Source organism: Arachis hypogaea, chromosome 2 (genome assembly GCF_003086295.3).
Source record: "Arachis hypogaea cultivar Tifrunner chromosome 2, arahy.Tifrunner.gnm2.J5K5, whole genome shotgun sequence".
In the NCBI taxonomy this organism is placed as follows: Eukaryota; Viridiplantae; Streptophyta; class Magnoliopsida; order Fabales; family Fabaceae; genus Arachis; species Arachis hypogaea.
In genome coordinates, this window is record NC_092037.1 from 86,484,317 (window position 1) to 86,503,520 (window position 19,204).

The 19,204-nt window shown below is 41.3% G+C and overlaps 1 non-coding gene across 1 annotated transcript; it reads right to left on the reverse strand.

The window, feature by feature from the left end:
* Window positions 1-4,533: 4,533 nt before the first annotated feature.
* LOC112763055 (small nucleolar RNA R71) lies at window positions 4,534-4,641 on the reverse strand. Its single transcript, XR_003182812.1, has one exon. It is a non-coding gene; the product is annotated as a small nucleolar RNA R71 (small nucleolar RNA).
* Between the last annotated feature and the right edge of the window lie 14,563 nt (window positions 4,642-19,204).

Consider the following 19,204-nt stretch of genomic DNA (forward strand, 5'->3'; position numbering starts at 1 on the left):
TTTTGGACCTTACTTAAGGTCTTCTTCCGTGGGTAGCTTTATCGTGTCGGTTACTATCAAATTATTTGGTAATCCTCTTTTGTTCAGGTCTTTTTCAGGGATTATCTTTTGTAGCTTTGTCTTTCCGGGCCAACTTCGTCACGTCGGGCACTGTCGAGTTACTTGATAATCCTTTTTCTTAGACCTTGTTCAGGTCTCTTTCAGGGATTATCTTTGTAGCTTTATCTTTTCGGGCCGACTTTGTCACGTCGGACACTGTCGAGTTACTTGATAATCCTCTTTCTTGGACCTTTTTTAGGTCTCTTTCAGGGATTATTTTTGTAACTTTATCTTTTCGGGCCGACTTTGTCACGTCGGATCCTGTCGAGTTACTTGATAATCCTCTTTCTTGGACCTTGTTTAGGTCTCTTTCAGGGATTATTTTTGTAACTTTATCTTTTCGGGCCGACTTTGTCACGTCGGATCCTGTCGAGTTAAAAGGTAATCCTCTTTTTTGAACCTGGTTCGGGTCTCTTTCAGGGATCACCTTTTGTAACTTTTGTCTTCCCGGGCCGACTTTGTTACGTCGGACCCTGTTGAGTTACTTGATAATCCTCTTTCTTGGACCTTGTTTAGGTCTCTTTCAGGGATTATCTTTTGTAACTTTTTGTAGGAGTCCGACTTCATCATGTCGGGCTCTTCGAAGTTATAGTAATCCTCTTTTATAGGGTTGGTGATGAGTGGATAATTTATACGCTTTTTGGCATTGTTTTTAGTATGTTTTTAGTATGATCTAGTTAGTTTTTAGTTAAAATTCACTTTTCTAGACTTTACTATGAGTTTGTGTGTTTTTCTGTGATTTCAGGTATTTTCTGGCTGAAATTGAGGGACCTGAGCAAAAATCTGATTCAGAGACCAAAAAAGGACTGCAGATGCTGTTGGATTCTGACCTCCCTGCACTCGAAGTAGATTTTCTGGAGCTAAAGAAGCCCAATTGGCGCGCTCGCAACGGCGTTGGAAAGTAGACATCCTGGGCTTTCCAGCAATATATGATAGTCCATACTTTGCCCAAGATTTGATGGCCCAAACTGGCGTTCAAAGTCACCCTCAGGAATTCCAGCGTTAAACGCCGGAACTGGCACCAAAATGGGAGTTAAACGCCCAAACTGGCATAAAAGCTGGCGTTTAACTCCAAGAAGAGTCTCTACACGAAAATGCTTCAATGCTCAGCCCAAGCACACACCAAGTGGACCCGGAAGTGGATTTTTATGTCATTTACTCATATCTGTACGCCCTAGGCTACTAGTTCTCTATAAGTAGGACCTTTTACTATTGTATTCTCATCTTGGTTCTTCCGGTTCCCTCTCTGGGGCCGAGACCAATGATCACTCTTGTTCTTATGTATTTTCAACGGTGGAGTTTCTACACACCATAGATTAAGGTGTGGAGCTCTGCTGTACCTCGAGTATTAATGCAATTACTATTGTTCTTCCATTCAATTCCGCTTGTTCTTGTTCTAAGATATCACTTGTTCTTCAACTTGATGAATGTGATGATCCGTGACACTCATCATCATTCTCACCTATGAACGTGTGACTGACAACCACCTCCGTTCTACCTTCGATTGGGTGAATATCTCTTGGATTCCTGATACACGATGCATGGTTGATCGCCTGACAACCGAGTGCTCGCCTGACAAACGAGCCAGCCATTCCGTGAGATCAGAGTCTTCGTGGTATAGGCTAGAACTGATGGCGGCATTCAAGAGAATCCGGAAGGTCTAACCTTGTCTGTGGTATTCTGAGTAGGATTCAATGATTGAATGACTGTGACGTGCTTCAAACTCCTGAGGGCGGGGCGTTAGTGACAGACGCAAAAGAATCACTGGATTCTATTCCGGCCTGATTGAGAACCGACAGATGGATAGCCGTGCCGTGACAGGGTGCGTTGAACATTTCCACTGAGAGGATGGGAGGTAGCCACTGACAACGGTGAAACCCTTGCTTAAGCTTGCCATGGAAAGGAGTAAGAAGGATTGGATGAAGACAGTAGGAAAGCAGAGAGACGGAAGGGAAGGCATCTTCATACGCTTATCTGAAGTTCCTACCAATGAATTACATAAGTATCTCTATCTTTATCTTTATGTTTTATGCGTTTATCACCATACCCATTTGAGTTTGCCTGACTAAGATTTACAAGGTGACCATAGCTTGCTTCATACCAACAATCTCTGTGGGATCGACCCTTACTCGCGTAAGGTTTATTACTTGGACGACCCAGTACACTTGCTGGTTAGTTGTGCGAAGTTGTGTTTATGCCATGGTATCGAACACCAAGTTTTTGGTTTCATCACCGGGGATTATTTGAGTTGTGAAAAGTAGTGATCACAATTTCGTGCACCAAGTTTTTGGCGCCGTTGCCGGGGATTGTTCGAGTATTTCGGCAAGCTTTTGGTCCGGTAACATCAGTGCCAAATTTCTGATCCGGCAACAGCACCAAGTTTTTGGCGCCGTTGCCGGGGATTGTTGAGTTTGGACAACTGACGGTTCATCTTGTTGCTTAGATTAGGTATTTTTTTCTTCAGAGTTCTTAAGAATGAATTCTAGTGTTTCAAGGTGGTGTTCTTATCATCACCAAAGCTGATTGATCTTCATCAATTTAGCTCTTGAATGCAATGTTCTGCTGAAGCTTGGCTGACCATGTCTAATTCCTTTAGACTGAAGCTTTAGACTAACATTGCATGATTCCTGGAATTCTCATTAAGAATTTTGATACCTTTTTCCACTTTATTTTCGAAAAAAAGCACAAAAAATTTACAAAATCATAAAATCCAAAAATATTTTTGAGTCTAGTGTTTCATTTTAAGTTTGGTGTCAATTGCATACATTCATTCATGTATCTTAAGGATCTTCAAGTAATTCTTGATGATTTCTTACTCTGATCTTTGAATTCTTTTGACTTGAGTGTTTATGTGTCTCATATGCATTCTCATTAGTGTCAGTAGTATACAAATTGCTAAGTTTGGTGTCTTGCATGCATTGTTTATTTGATTTTAGTTGCATTTTGATTATTTCTTATTATTAAAAATCCAAAAATATTTTTAATTTGTGTCCTTTCAAGTCAATAATACAGAGAATTGAAGATTCAGAACATACTGCAGAGGAATTGCACAGAAAAAGCTGGGCGTTCAAAATGCCCAGTAAAGAAGGACAGACTGGCGTTTAAACGCCAGCCAGGGTACCTGGTTGGGCGTTTAACGCCCAAAAAGGTAGTGTTTTGGGCGTTAAACGCCAGAATGTGCACCATTCTGGGCGTTTAACGCCAGGATGGCACAAGAGGGAAGATTCTGTTTTCAATGCAATTTTTTTTCAGGTTTTCAAAGTTTTTCAAAATCAAATCTTTTTCAAATCATATCTTTTCAATCAAATCTTTTTCAAAATCAATTTCTTTCCTTTTTCAAAGATACTTGCTATCAATTAATGATTTGATTCAACATTTCAAGCATGTTGCCTTTTCTGTTGAGGAAGGTTTAATGTTTGAATCATATCTTTTCTTGATAGCCAAGTCATTAATTTTTAAAATCAAATCTTTTTAAAAATGTTTTTCAAATCATATCTTCTCAATCACATTTTTTTTAAAACTAATCATATCTTCTTAACCACATCTTTTTCAAAATAGTTTTCAATCAAATCTTTTTGATTTCTAATTTCAAAATCTTTTTCAAAAATCACTTCACTTCTTTCTCAATCATGATTTTTCGAAAATCAATTAGTGTTTTTCAAAGTGTTTTCAAAATCTTTCACTTAATTTTTGAAAATTACTTCCCTTCTTCTCACATCCTTCTATTTATGGACTAACACTATTCCTTAATGCAAAATTTGAACTCCATCTTCTTTGATAAATTCGAATTTTCTACTTCTGCCTTCTATTTTTCTTTTCCTCTAACACCTTAAGGAATCTCTATACTGTGACATAGAGGACTCCACATTTTCTTGTTCTCTTCTCTTTCTTATGAGCAGGAGCAAGGACAAAAGCATTCTTGTTGAGGCTGACCCTGAACCTGAAAGGACCTTGAAGCGAAAGCTAAGAGAAGCTAAGGCACAACTCTCTGTGAAGGACCTGACCGAATTCTTCAAAGAAGAAGAACTCATGGCAGCCGAAAACAACAACAATGCCAACAATGCAAGGAAGGTGCTGGGTGACTTTACTGCACCTACTCCCGACTTCTATGGGAGAAGCATCTCTATCCCTGCCATTGGAGCAAACAACTTTGAGCTTAAGCCTCAATTAGTTTCTCTAATGCAACAGAATTGCAAGTTCCATGGACTTCCATTGGAAGATCCTCATCAGTTCTTAGCTGAATTCTTGCAAATCTGTGACACTGTCAAGACTAATGGGGTTGACCCTGAGGTCTACAGACTTATGCTATTCCCTTTTGCTGTAAGAGACAGAGCTAGGACATGGTTGGACTCACAACCTAAAGAAAGCCTGGACTCTTGGGAAAAGCTAGTCAATGCCTTCTTGGCAAAGTTCTTTCCACCTCAAAAATTGAGTAAGCTTAGAGTGGAAGTCCAAACCTTCAGACAGAAGGAAGGAGAATCCCTCTATGAAGCTTGGGAAAGATACAAACAATTAATCAGAAAGTGTCCATCTGATATGCTTTCTGAATGGAGCATCATAGGTATTTTCTATGATGGTCTCTCTGAACTATCCAAAATGTCTTTGGATAGCTCTGCTGGAGGCTCTCTTCATCTGAAGAAGACGCCTACAGAAGCTCAAGAGCTAATTGAAATGGTTGCAAATAACCAATTCATGTACACTTCTGAAAGGAATCCTGTGAACAATGGGACTAGTCAGAAGAAAGGAGTTCTTGAGATTGACATTCTGAATGCCATATTGGCTCAGAACAAAATATTGACTCAACAAGTCAATATGATTTCTCAAAGTCTGTCTGGAATGCAAAATGCACCAAGCAGTACTAAGGACGCTTCATCTGAGGAAGAAGCTTATGATCCTGAGAACCCTTCAATGGAAGAGGTGAATTACATGGGAGAACCCTATGGAAACACCTATAATCCTTCATGGAGAAATCATCCAAATTTTTCATGGAAGGATCAACAGAGACCTCAACAAGGTTTCAACAATAATAATGGTGGAAGAAACAGGTTTAGCAATAGCAAACCTTTTCCATCATCTTCTCAGCAACAGACAGAGAGTTCTAAGCAGAATAACTCTGACTTAGCAACCATGGTCTCTGATCTAATCAAAACCACTCAAAGTTTCATGACTGAAACAAGGTCCTCCATTAGAAACTTGGAGGCACAAGTGGGACAGCTGAGCAAGAAAATTACTGAACTCCCTCCTAGTACTCTCCCAAGCAATACAGAAGAAAATCCAAAAGGAGAGTGCAAAGCCATCAACATGGCCGAATTTTGGGAGGAAGAAGAGGCAGTGAACGCCACTGAGGAAGACCTCAATGGACGTCCACTGGCCTCCAATGAGTTCCCCAATGAGGAACCATGGGAATCTGAGGCTCAAAATGAGACCATAGAGATTCCATTGGACTTACTTCTGCCATTCATGAGCTCTGATGAGTATTCTTCCTCTGAAGAGGATGAGTATGTCACTGAAGAGCAAGTTGCCAAATACCTTGGAGCAATCATGAAGCTGAATGACAAGTTATTTGGAAATGAGACTTGGGAGGATGAACCCCCTTTGCTCACCAAAGAACTGGATGACTTGTCTAGGCAGAAACTGCCTGAAAAGAGACAGGATCCTGGGAAGTTTTCAATACCTTGTACCATAGGCACCATGACCTTCAAGAAGGCCTTGTGTGACTTAGGGTCAAGTGTAAACCTCGTGCCTCTCTCTGTAATGGAGAAGCTAGGGATCTTTGAGGTGCAAGCTGCAAAAATCTCACTAGAGATGGCAGACAACTCAAGAAAACAAGCCCATGGACTTGTAGAGGATGTTTTGGTAAAAGTTGAAGACCATTACATCCCTACTGATTTCATAGTCCTAGAGACTGGGAAGTGCATGGATGAATCCATCATCCTTGGCAGACCCTTCCTAGCCACAGCAAAGGCTGTGATTGATGTTGATAGAGGAGAGTTGATCATTCAAGTGAATGAAGAATCCTTGGTGTTTAAGGCTCAAGGATATCCCTCTATCATCATGGAGAGGAAGCATGAAGAGCTTCTCTCAAAACAGAGCCAAACAGAGCCCCCACAGTCAAACTCTAAGTTTGGTGTTGGGAGGCCACAACCAACTTCTAAGTTTGGTGTTGAACCCCCACATTCAAACTCTAAGTTTGGTGTTGGGAGGTTCCAACATAGCTCTAAACATTTCTGAGGCTCCATGAGAGTCCTCTGTCAAGCTAATGACATTAAAGAAGCGCTTGTTGGGAGGCAACCCAATGTTATATTTTATCTATTCTCTTTTGTTATTTTATGTTTTCTGTAGGTTGATGATCATGAGAAGTCACAAAATCAATGAAAAAAGCAAAAACAGAATGAAAAACAGGAAGAAAAATAGCACACCCTGGAGGACGCACCTACTGGCATTTAAACGCCAGTAAGGTTAGCAGATGGGCGTTTAACGCCCAGTCTGGCACCATTCTGGGCGTTTAACGCCAGAAAGGGGCACCAGACTGGCGTTAAACGCCAGAAAAGGGCAAGAAGCTGGCGTTAAACGCCAGAAATGGGCACCAGCCCGGCGTTTAACGCCAGAAATGGCTAGAAACGCAATTTTGCTTGCCATTTGGTGCAGGGATGACTTTTCCTTGACACCTCAGGATCTGTGGACCCCACAGGATCCCCACCTACCCCACCACTCTCTCTCTTCTTCACCCATTCACCAATCACCTCAACACCTCTTTCCCAAAAACCCTTCACCTATCAAATCCCATCTTTCTCTTCACCACTCACATCCATCCTTCATAAAACCCCACCTACCTCACCATTCAAATTCAAACCACTTTCCTACCCAAACCCACCCATACATGACCGAACCCTACCACCCCCCACTCCTATATAAACCCATCTTCACTCCTTCATTTTCACACAACCTAAACATCACTTCTCCCCCTTTTTGGCCGAACACAAAGCCATTCCCTTCTTCCTCATTTCTTCTTCTTCTACTCTCTTCTTTCTTCTTTTGCTCGAGGACGAGCAAACCTTTTAAGTTTGGTGTGGTAAAAGCATTGCTTTTTGTTTTTCCATAACCATTTATGGCATCCAAGGCCGGAGAAACCTCTAGAAAGAGGAAAGGGAAGGCAAAAGCTTCTACCTCCGAGTCATGGGAGATGGAGAGATTCATCTCAAGGGTGCATCAAGACCACTTCTATGAAGTTGTGGCCTTGAAGAAGGTGATCCCCGAGGTCCCTTTTTCACTCAAAAAGAGTGAATATCCGGAGATCCGACATGAGATCCGAAGAAGAGGTTGGGAAGTTCTTACCAACCCCATTCAACAAGTCGGAATCTTAATGGTTCAAGAGTTCTATGCCAATGCATGGATCACCAAGAACCATGACCAAAGTATGAACCCGGATCCAAAGAATTGGCTTACTATGGTTCGGGGGAAATACTTGGATTTTAGTCCGGAAAGTGTAAGGTTGGCATTCAATTTGCCCATGATGCAAGGAGATGAACACCCTTACACTAGAAGGGTCAACTTTGATCAAAGGTTGGACCAAGTCCTCACAGTCATATGTGAAGAGGGCGCCCAATGGAAGAGAGATTCAAGAGGGAAGCCGGTTCAATTGAGAAGGCATGACCTCAAACCCGTGGCTAGAGGATGGTTGGAGTTTATTCAACGCTCAATCATTCCCACTAGCAACCGGTCCGAAGCTACCATAGACCGGGCTATCATGATTCATAGCATCATGATTGGAGAAGAAATAGAAGTTCATGAGGTTATAGCTCAAGAACTCTATAAGGTGGCGGACAAGTCCTCTACCTTGGCAAGGTTAGCCTTCCCTCATCTCATTTGTCACCTCTGTTATTCAGTTGGAGTTGACATAGAGGGAGACATCCCCATTGATGAGGACAAGCCCATCACTAAGAAGAGGATGGAGCACACAAGAGACCCCACTCATCATGAGATCCCTGAGATTCCTCAAGGGATGCACTTTCCTCCACAAAACTATTGGGAGCAACTAAACACCTCCCTAGGAGAATTGAGTTCCAACATGGGACAACTAAGGGTGGAGCACCAAGAACACTCCATCATCCTCCATGAAATTAGAGAAGATCAAAGGATCATGAGAGAGGAGCAACAAAGACAAGGAAGAGACATTGAGGAACTCAAGCACTCCATAGGATCTTCAAGAGGAAGAAAGAGCCGCCATCACTAAGGTGGACCCGTTCTTTAATCTCCTTGTTCTTTATTTTCTGTTTTTCGAATTTTAGTGCTTATGTTTATCTATGTTTGTGTCTTGTGATCATTAGTGTCTTAGTGTCTATGCCTTAAAGTTATGAATGTCCTATGAATTCATCACCTCTTTTAAATAAAAAAACGTGCTTAATTGAAAAAAAGAAGAATTGCATGAATTTTAAATTTTATAACAGTTTAATTATTTTGATGTGGTGGCAATACTTTTGTTTTCTGAATGTATGCTTAAACAGTGCATATGTCTTTTGAATTTGTGGTTCATGAATATTGGCTCTTGAAAGAATGATGAAAAAGGAGACATGTTACTGAGGATCTGAAAAATCATTAAAATGATTCTTGAAGCAAGAAAAGGAAAAAAAAATATATATATTTTCGAAAAAAAAAGAGAGAAAAAAAATTCAAAAAAAATAGAGAAAAGAAAGAAATAAAGTTGTGATCCAAGGCAAAAAGAGTGTGCTTAAGAACCCTGGATACCTCTAATTGGGGACTCTAGCAAAGCTGAGTCACAATCTGAAAAGGTTCACCCAATTATGTGTCTGTGGCATGTATGTATCCGGTGGTAATACTGGAAAACAGAGTGCTTTGGGCCACGGCCAAGACTCAATAAATAGCTATGTTCAAGAATCATCATACTTAACTAGGAGAATCTATAACACTATCTGGATTCTGAGTTCCTAGAGAAGCCAATCATTCTGAATTTCAAAGGATAGAGTGAGATGCCAAAACTATTCAGAGGCAAAAAGCTAAAAGCCCCGCTCATCTAATTAATACTGATCTTCATAGATGTTTTTGGAATTCATTGCATATTCTATTCTTTTTATCTTATTTGATTTTCAGTTGCTTGAGGACAAGCAACAATTTAAGTTTGGTGTTGTGATGAGCGGATAATTTATACGCTTTTTGGCATTGTTTTTAGTATGTTTTTAGTATGATCTAGTTAGTTTTTAGTATATTTTTATTAGTTTTTAGTTAAAATTCACTTTTCTGGACTTTACTATGAGTTTGTGTGTTTTTCTGTGATTTCAGGTATTTTCTGGCTGAAATTGAGGGACCTGAGCAAAAATCTGATTCAGAGACCAAAAAAGGACTGCAGATGCTGTTGGATTCTGACCTCCCTGCACTCGAAGTAGATTTTCTGGAGCTAAAGAAGCCCAATTGGCGCGCTCTCAACGGCGTTGGAAAGTAGTCATCCTGGGCTTTCCAGCAATATATGATAGTCCATACTTTGCCCAAGATTTGATGGCCCAAACTGGCGTTCAAAGTCACCCTCAGGAATTCCAGCGTTAAACGCCGGAACTGGCACCAAAATGGGAGTTAAACGCCCAAACTGGCATAAAAGCTGGCGTTTAACTCCAAGAAGAGTCTCTACACGAAAATGCTTCAATGCTCAGCCCAAGCACACACCAAGTGGACCCGGAAGTGGATTTTTATGTCATTTACTCATATCTGTACGCCCTAGGCTACTAGTTCTCTATAAGTAGGACCTTTTACTATTGTATTCTCATCTTGGTTCTTCCGGTTCCCTCTCTGGGGCCGAGACCAATGATCACTCTTGTTCTTATGTATTTTCAACGGTGGAGTTTCTACACACCATAGATTAAGGTGTGGAGCTCTGCTGTACCTCGAGTATTAATGCAATTACTATTGTTCTTCCATTCAATTCCGCTTGTTCTTGTTCTAAGATATCACTTGTTCTTCAACTTGATGAATGTGATGATCCGTGACACTCATCATCATTCTCACCTATGAACGTGTGACTGACAACCACCTCCGTTCTACCTTCGATTGGGTGAATATCTCTTGGATTCCTGATACACGATGCATGGTTGATCGCCTGACAACCGAGTGCTCGCCTGACAAACGAGCCAGCCATTCCGTGAGATCAGAGTCTTCGTGGTATAGGCTAGAACTGATGGCGGCATTCAAGAGAATCCGGAAGGTCTAACCTTGTCTGTGGTATTCTGAGTAGGATTCAATGATTGAATGACTGTGACGTGCTTCAAACTCCTGAGGGCGGGGCGTTAGTGACAGACGCAAAAGAATCACTGGATTCTATTCCGGCCTGATTGAGAACCGACAGATGGATAGCCGTGCCGTGACAGGGTGCGTTGAACATTTCCACTGAGAGGATGGGAGGTAGCCACTGACAACGGTGAAACCCTTGCTTAAGCTTGCCATGGAAAGGAGTAAGAAGGATTGGATGAAGACAGTAGGAAAGCAGAGAGACGGAAGGGAAGGCATCTTCATACGCTTATCTGAAGTTCCTACCAATGAATTACATAAGTATCTCTATCTTTATCTTTATGTTTTATGCGTTTATCACCATACCCATTTGAGTTTGCCTGGCTGAGATTTACAAGGTGACCATAGCTTGCTTCATACCAACAATCTCTGTGGGATCGACCCTTACTCGCGTAAGGTTTATTACTTGGACGACCCAGTACACTTGCTGGTTAGTTGTGCGAAGTTGTGTTTATGCCATGGTATTGAACACCAAGTTTTTGGTTTCATCACCGGGGATTATTTGAGTTGTGAAAAGTAGTGATCACAATTTCGTGCACCAGTTGGCCAGACCTCTTTCCAGGGCTTTACTTATAACTTGGTTTGTTGGGGCTGGTCCGACTTTAGGTGTCGGCCAGCCTTTAAGCTATTTTATAGCAATCCATTTTATTAGGACCTCGTCAGGTCCTTTCTATGGATCACTTTCTATAGCTTCTTGTATTATTCTATTTTCACCTTTGCCGATTTTGTAGAATTTTGGGTTTTAACCCTCGTTTTAATCGTGATCGCACAGTGAATTTGGTTTTCACTTTCTGTCGATCTGTAGCTTTATAATTGGGCAATGATTGATTTTAGAATAATATGACTTGAACGTTTGTAGAAAATCTGAAAAATTTTATTAAGAGAGATGCAAATATATACATGCGGGGGTTAGTTTGTAGATCTTGGGCCTGGCACCTCGTTAAAAAACCTTTTTAGGAAAAAGAGTGTGCCTTGTCTCAAGATCCCTTATCCTCCCTAACTATAGTACCTTCTTAAGTTGCAGGCGTGCCATGACCTTGGCAGCTCTCTCCCGTCGAGTTCGGAAAGCCTGTAGTAGCCCTTTCCTAGTACTTCTATGACTCGGTAGGGTCCTTTCCAATTTGCAGCCAGCTTTCCTTCTCCAAGTCGAGTTGTTCCAATGTCATTTTGGATTAGAATGAGGTCATTCTCCATGAAGGTCCGCTGTATTACTTTTTGATTGTATCTGGAAGCCATTCATCGCTTCAATGCTTCTTCCCTTATCCGAGCTCTTTCTCGGACTTCTGGGAGTAATTCGAGCTCTTCCCTTTGAAGTTGGGAATTGGCGTCTTTGCTATAGTAGATTACTCTGGGGGATCTTTCTTCAATCTCTACTGGGATCATGACCTCCATCCCGTAGGCTAATCGGAAAAGTGACTCTTTTGTCGTGGAATGTGGAGTCGTTCAATATGCCCATAGGACTTGCGGGAGCTCTTCGGCCCAGGTTCCCTTTGCATCTTGTAATCTCCATTTTAACCCTGCTAATATAACTTTGTTAGCAACTTCAGCTTGCTCATTGGCTTGTGGGTGCTCAACAGAGGTAAATTGTTGTTTTATATTCAAGTCGGCCGCTAGTTTTCTGAAGCCTGCGTCTGTGAAATGGGTACCATTGTCTGTAGTGATGGAGTATGGAACTCCGAACCTTGTGACGATATTTCGATACAGGAATTTCCGACTTCTTTGAGCTGTGGCATTGGCTAGGGGTTCTGCCTCGATCCATTTTGTGAAGTAGTCTATTCCTAGTATGAGGAATTTGACTTGTCCTGATCCTTGGGAAAAGGGTCCGAGGAGATCGAGTCCCCATTTTGTGAATGGCCAGGGTGAGGTTACGCTGATGAGTTCCTCGGGCGGAGCAATGTGGAAGTTGGCATGCTTCTGACATGGCGAACATGTCTTTACGAAATCTGTGGCTTCTTTTTGTAGGGTTGGCCAGTAGAATCCGGTCCGTAGTACTTTTTTGGCGAGTGCTTGTGCTCCGAGGTGATTGCCACAAATGCCACTGTGTACTTCTTCTAAAATATCCTTAGTATTGTAAGTCGGCACGCATTTTAGCAATGGTGTTGAAATCCCTCTTTTGTATAAAGTGTTATTTATGATGATATAGTATTATGCTTCTCATTTTAACCTTTTTGCCTCTTTCTCATATGTAGGGAGGGTCTCTGTTGTGAGGTAATTAATTATGGGGGTCATCCATCCCTGATCGCGACTTGTTATGGCTAGGACCTTTTCTTCTTCCGAGATTGATGGCTTCTGTAGAATTTCTTGGATAAGGCTTCTATTGTTACCTCCTGGTTTGGTGCTGGCTAGTTTTGAGAGTGCATCGGCTCGGGCATTTTGTTCTCGGGGTATGTGTCGAATCTCATATTCTCCGAGTTATCCGAGTTGTTCCCTGGTTCTGTCCAGGTACTTTTTCATATTGGGGTCCTTGGCTTGGTAGCTGCCTGTTATTTGTGACGTGACTACCTGTGAATCACTGAAGATGATAAGTTTTTGAGCTCCGACCTCCTTAGCCATCTTTAAGCCTGCTAGTAGTGCCTCATATTCCGCTTGATTATTCGAGGCAGGGAATCCAAATTTGAGGGAGAGTTCGATCTGGGTCCCCTGGTTGCTTTCGATTATTATGCCTGCACCACTTCCGATTTTATTTGAGGATCCGTCCACGTGTAGATTTCATTCTGTGGGGACTTTCGGTGTGTCCATAAATTCCACAATGAAGTCGGCCAGATATTGAGATTTGATTGCCGTTCGAGCTTCGTATTGAAGGTTGAATTCGGACAGCTCGACTGCCCATTGCAAGATTCTTCCTACCAAGTCTGTTTTCTGTAAGATCCTTTTTATGGGCTGGTTAGTTCGAACTCTAATGGTGTGAGACTGGAAATATGGGCGAAGTCGGCGAGATGTTATTATGAGGGCGTAAGCAAATTTTTCTATTTTTTGGTAGTTCAGCTCGGATCCCTGCAATGCTTTGCTGATAAAGTATACGGGTAGCTGTCCGCTGTTGTCCTCTCGGACCAGTGCTGAAGCTATTACCCAATTTTCCACTGCGAGGTACAAGATGAGCGATTCCCCCTTCTGAAGCCGACTTAATATAGGTGGTTGTCCTAGAAACTTTTTAAAGTTTTGGAAGGCTTGTTCCGACTCGACTGTCCATTCAAATTCCTTTCCCTTTCTTAGAGTGGTGTAGAAGGGGAGAGATCTTATTGCGGATCCCGCCAAGAATCTGGACAAGGCTGCCAGCCGTCCGTTGACTTGTTGCACCTCTTTGATACAAGTCGGGCTTTTCATGTCGAGTACGGCCCTGCACTTGTCCAGGTTTGCTTCGATTCCTCTCTGTGTGATCATAAAACCCAAGAATTTACCGGCTTCTACCGCGAAGGTACATTTTGTGGGATTGAGTCGCATGCCGTGTTGTCTTATGGTGTCGAATACTTGTGTCAGGTCGGATAGTAACATCTCTTTATTTTGCGTCTTCACTAGCATGTCGTCTACATAGACCTCCATGATTTTTCCGGTGTGATCCGAAAAAACTTTATTCATTAATCTTTGGTAAGTGGCTCCTGCATTTTTGAGACCGAAAGGCATAACAATGTAACAGTAATTTGCCTTTGGGGTTAAGAAAGGGGTTTTTTCCTGGTCGGGTGGGTACATTGGGATTTGGTTATATCCCGAGTATGCGTCCATAAAGGAGAGGTATTTGTATCCGGAGGAGGCATCTACCAGTGCGTCGATGTTTGGGAGTGGATAAGGATCTTTTGGGCAAGCTTTGTTGAGATTGGTATAGTCGGTGCACATTCTCCACTTCCCATTTGACTTTTTTACCAAAAAGACACTAGCAAGCCAGAGCGGGTATTTGACTTCTCTTATGAAGCCTGCCTCCAGTAGAGCTTGTACCTCTTCTTTCACCGCTTGAGAGCGTTCTGGTCCTAGCTTTCTACGTCTTTGTTGTATCGGCCGAGATCCTGGGTAGACTGCTAGCTTATGGCACATTAGTTTGGGATCTATACCTGGCATGTCTGCGGCCTTCCATGCGAAGAGGTCGGCATTATCACGTAGGAACTGCATGAGTGATTCTCTTGTGTCCCCTTTTAGAAGTGTGCCGATGTTGGTTATTTGGTCCGGGGTGTTTCCGATCTGGATTTTCTCTATTTCTCCTTTGGGTTGTGGGCGAAGCTCCTCTCGCCTTCGAGTTCCACCAAGCTTGATTGTGTGGAATTCTTCACCTCTGCCCCTGAGGTTTAGACTTTCATTGTAACAGCGGCGCGCCATTTTTTGGTCTGCCTTTACTGTGGCTATTCCTTCTACGGTTGGAAATTTCATGCCTAGATGCAGAGTCGAGACTATTGCGCTGAGTTGATTTAACATTGTCCGACCTATTAGAGCATTGTAGGCTGAGCTTACGTCAACAACGATGTAGTCTATTTTGAGTGTTCTTGACTGACTTCCCTTTCCAAAAGTTGTGTGGAGCGGAATATATCCCATTGGTTGAACCGGGGTATCTCCTAACCCGAACAGGCTGTCCGGATATGCTCTGAGTTCCTTTTCTTCCAAGCAGAATTTGTCGAAGGCAGTTTTGAATAGGATATCGGCAGAGCTCCCCTGGTCTATCAGTGTGCGATGGAGATTTGCGTTTGCCAGTATGATTGTGATGACCATGGGATCGTCATGTCTTGATGTGATGCCGGATGCGTCTTCTTTGGTAAAAGTGATTGCCGGGATGTCGGGTGTTTCCTTCTTTTCTGCGATGTGGTATACGTCTTTGAGATGTCTCTTGCGGGATGATTTGGAGATTCCTCCCCCGGCGAATCCACCGTGTATCATGTAGACATGTCTTTCTGGTGTCCGGGATGATCGTGCGGTTGGTCTGACGTCTTCTGCTCTTCTTCTTTTCCTTTGTTCATCATCACGGGTGGCTAGGTAGCGATCTAGCTTCCCTTCTCGTACGAGCTTTTCTATGACGTTTTTCAAGTCAAAACACTCATTGGTGGAGTGTCTGCGGATCCGATGGTATTCACAATATTCAGCCCGGTTTCCTCCTCCTTTTTTGCATTTGAGTGGTCGAGCTGGTGGTATTTTTTCTGTGTTGCAAACCTCTCTGTAGACATCCACAAGAGACACCCGAAGAGGGGTGTAATTGTGGTACTTTTTTATTTTCTCTCCATGTCGATCTTCCTTTTTTCTGGAATCTTTGTCTTTATCCCGAGGGGTGAACCTTGCTTTTGAGGTCTCTCTTAATCGGGAGTTTTCCTCCATGTTGATGTATTTTTCTGCTCGCTCCTGCACCTCGTTCAGAGATGTGAGGTACTTCTTTGATATGGATTGACTAAAAGGCCCTTCTCGCAGACCATTAATGAACCCATAATAGCAGCTTCTGTTGGAAGGCTTTGTATATCCATGCATGTTTTGTTGAATCTCTCCATGTAGTTACACAAGGTTTCCCGCTCTCCTTGTCTGATTCCTAGTAAGCTCGGAGTGTGTTTAGCTTTGTCCTTTTGGATGGAGAATCTGGCCAGAAATTTTTTAGCCATGTCGTCGAAACTTGAGATGGACCTGGGAGGGAGATTGTCGAACCATCTAATTGTTGTTTTTGTTAAAGTGGTTGGAAAGGTTTTGCAACAAATTGCATCTGAGGCATCGGTGAGGTACATTCTGCTTCTGAAGTTGCTGAGATGATGGCTGGGATCTGTAGTGCCGTCGTATAAGGTCATGTCTGGGAGTTTAAAGTCCTTTGGGATTTTTGTCTTCATGATTTCCTTGGTGAATGGGTCTTGCTCCTTTCGTGCGTTGTCTTCGGGAGTTGATCAGCTGGCTTTCGTTTTGACATCAGCTTCAAGTTTTAGGAGTTTGGTCTCCAGTTCCTGGCGTCGCCTTATTTCCCTTTGCAGATCCTTCTCGGCCTCCCGTTGATGTAGGGCTTCTTTTTCAAGTTGTTTCAAACAGTCTTGAAGTGCTTCCATGGCTCCCGTGTTTGGAGAATTCTTTTCGTTGTTGAGTTGAGGAGTATCCTTTGGTGTAGTGTCCGCATTTTTATGCGGCATTCTATCCTCTAGATCTGAATCGTGGTCGTTGTCATGGTCTTCCGCCATGGTGATGGGATGACTTCCAGGTTCCCCGGTAACGGCGCCAATGTTCCAAGGGTTACCTGAAACTGTAGGCCGATCTCGGATGAGATCTTCTGTGAGGGCTGGAGCTGTCATGCCCGACTTGTTGGACTTGGTGATGGTGCTGATCCTTCGTCCCCGGAGGGTGGGGGGTACATGCAAGGGACTCCGATGCTTAAGTTAGCAAGGGTATTAAGCAGGTATTGAGTAGAATCAGAGTGTGAGTTATACTTGGGTGCTCCAGTGTATTTATAATGGCATAGAATGATCTTCTTAGGTAAGATAAGTTAGTTATCTTATCTTATCTTTATCTTATCTTTCAAGTGAGGTCATCTTATCTTCACGGGAACCGCCTTTATCTCTACGGGCTTTGGGCCGCCCTTGGATTTGGGACGTGTTCCTCTATTTGGGCCCTTTGTTGGGCTTTCCTGTAACTTGGCCGAACTCTTTGAGAAGAGGTCGGGTCATCCAGACCTGAAGAGGTCGGTCGCTTTGTCTGTAGAACATCCCGGGTCGGACAGCTCGACCCAGGGTATGAACAGTGCCAATGTAAATCTATGCCCCCTAATTCGATTTACATGCATACCCTCTATATATTGAATTCAAATTACATTTCACTACTGTTCCGAGGGTTACCTAAAACGTTGGTTTGGTCCTAAACGTGAGCTTCAGATTCCTTTGTGTGGCAGCGTCCGACTTGATATGTCGAGGTGCCGCCTGTCCGAATTTCTCGTGAGGAGGTGGATGGTGGTACCTGCAAGAGACTCCAATGCTTAAGTTAGCAAGGGTTTTGAACAGATTTTTAGTATATTAAAACGTGAATTATACTTGGAGGTGCCAGTGTATTTATAGTAGAGTAGATAACCATCTTTGTTGGAGTATATCTATCTTTTTGTCCGACCTCTTTAAAGAGGTCGGGTTTATGGTGAGGTCCACCTTTATTGGTGGGCCTTTTATCTTTATTGGGCCTGACTTTTATCTGTTTGGGCCAGAGTATGAACAGTACCCTTACTTGAGTCTGTTTCTTTGTAGAGGTCGGACTTGAGCATTTTGCGGCTTCTGTTGTGGACGTCGGGCCTAGTTTGTCGGGGATGTCCGATTTATTTGAATTTTTTGAACGTTGAGGCTTTTACTGCTGAACGAACGTTTGTGCGGCAGTTGTTCCTTGGGTTCCATGCATGTTTTAATGAGGAGTAACGGAGTTATTTGGAGCCGTTAAAGAGACTTCATCAGTTCCTCTTTTTTTCCTTTTTCTCTGTTTTCTAAAAGAACCGTTTTATTTTCCCTGTATTTGTGTGATTCATCCACTTCTGTTTTGCTTCCAAAATTTTCTTTTGTGGACTTCTGTGGCATTTCCATTTTTGTCGTTTTGAAGAGAGGAACATTCGTGGCACTTGCTGTTTAGACATGCTTTCCCCTTTTCGCAATCTACTTGAAGGTTAGTTTCGTCTTCTCCTTTCTCTTGAATTTTTATTTTGCTTGGGTTTGATTTTCTTCTTCTAAACTTTCTTCTTTTGCTATCATAGTCTATAAAATCCTGAATTTTTTAAAATTAAATAATTAATTATTTATGAGTCATTATATTCGTTGAGATTTCATTTTTAAGAAAATTATTTTATCAAAAATAATTAATTAAAATTAAAAAAATTATTGAAGTTTAATTTAATTATGATTTATTCTATTAGTTTGAATTATTTATTAAAAATTATTTTAATAAAAAATTTAAATTAATTTATTATTATTATTATTATTATTATTATTATTATTATTATTGGAAACAAAAAGAAAGAAAAGCCACAACGTGGCTTATATATGCATTATATATATATATATATATATATATATATATATATATATATATATATATATATATATATATATATATATATATATATATATATATATATATATATAAAATTGAAACATGCTTATATGCTTAGGTATAAATAAATATATATGTGTATATATAATCAAAGGTAAAGAAATGGAAATGTGGCTTGTTTATATAAAAACACATAAACATAATGTGATACATTTCTTTTATTTCATTGATTACTTATCATTATCCTTCGTTTCATTCTTATCACCACCGAAAGAAAGAAAAAAAAAATAGAGGGAGAGAACGTGAGTTTCATGGAACCATGATCCACACAAATTTTTTATTTTTATTTCTTGTAATTCGTAACTCTAATAAAAATTTTAATTTAGTAAAAGTTTTTGTATCTTTTTTTTATATGTTGGTGTTATTTTATTCGGTAAAAGTGGACGGTGACGTAATTTTTATTCTCTTTGAATTCGGCTGATTTGAGTTATAAGAGACATAGACAATTACTGACGTTTTTTTCTTCAACGGCTCAATCAAAAATTTTTTCCAAAACTTTCATTGTTTTGATTTCGTACCTATTTCGTACAGAGGTATAGAATTTTATTTTAAAATTAAGAATTTTTGATTTAAGAATGTCCAAAAGTATAGTAGATAATTACAAATATGTTAATAATTATACTGTTATCGAGTTCGGATTTTGGTTGTGAATGTTGATAAATTTGGTGTTGGTTGCTAAATTGAAATTATGAAAGTAAGGGTTAGGACAATTAGACTATTATTCTTGTGGCTGTGCCTGTGATGAGAATAGATAAACTATAATATGCTTGATTGATGATAAATATGACTCTAG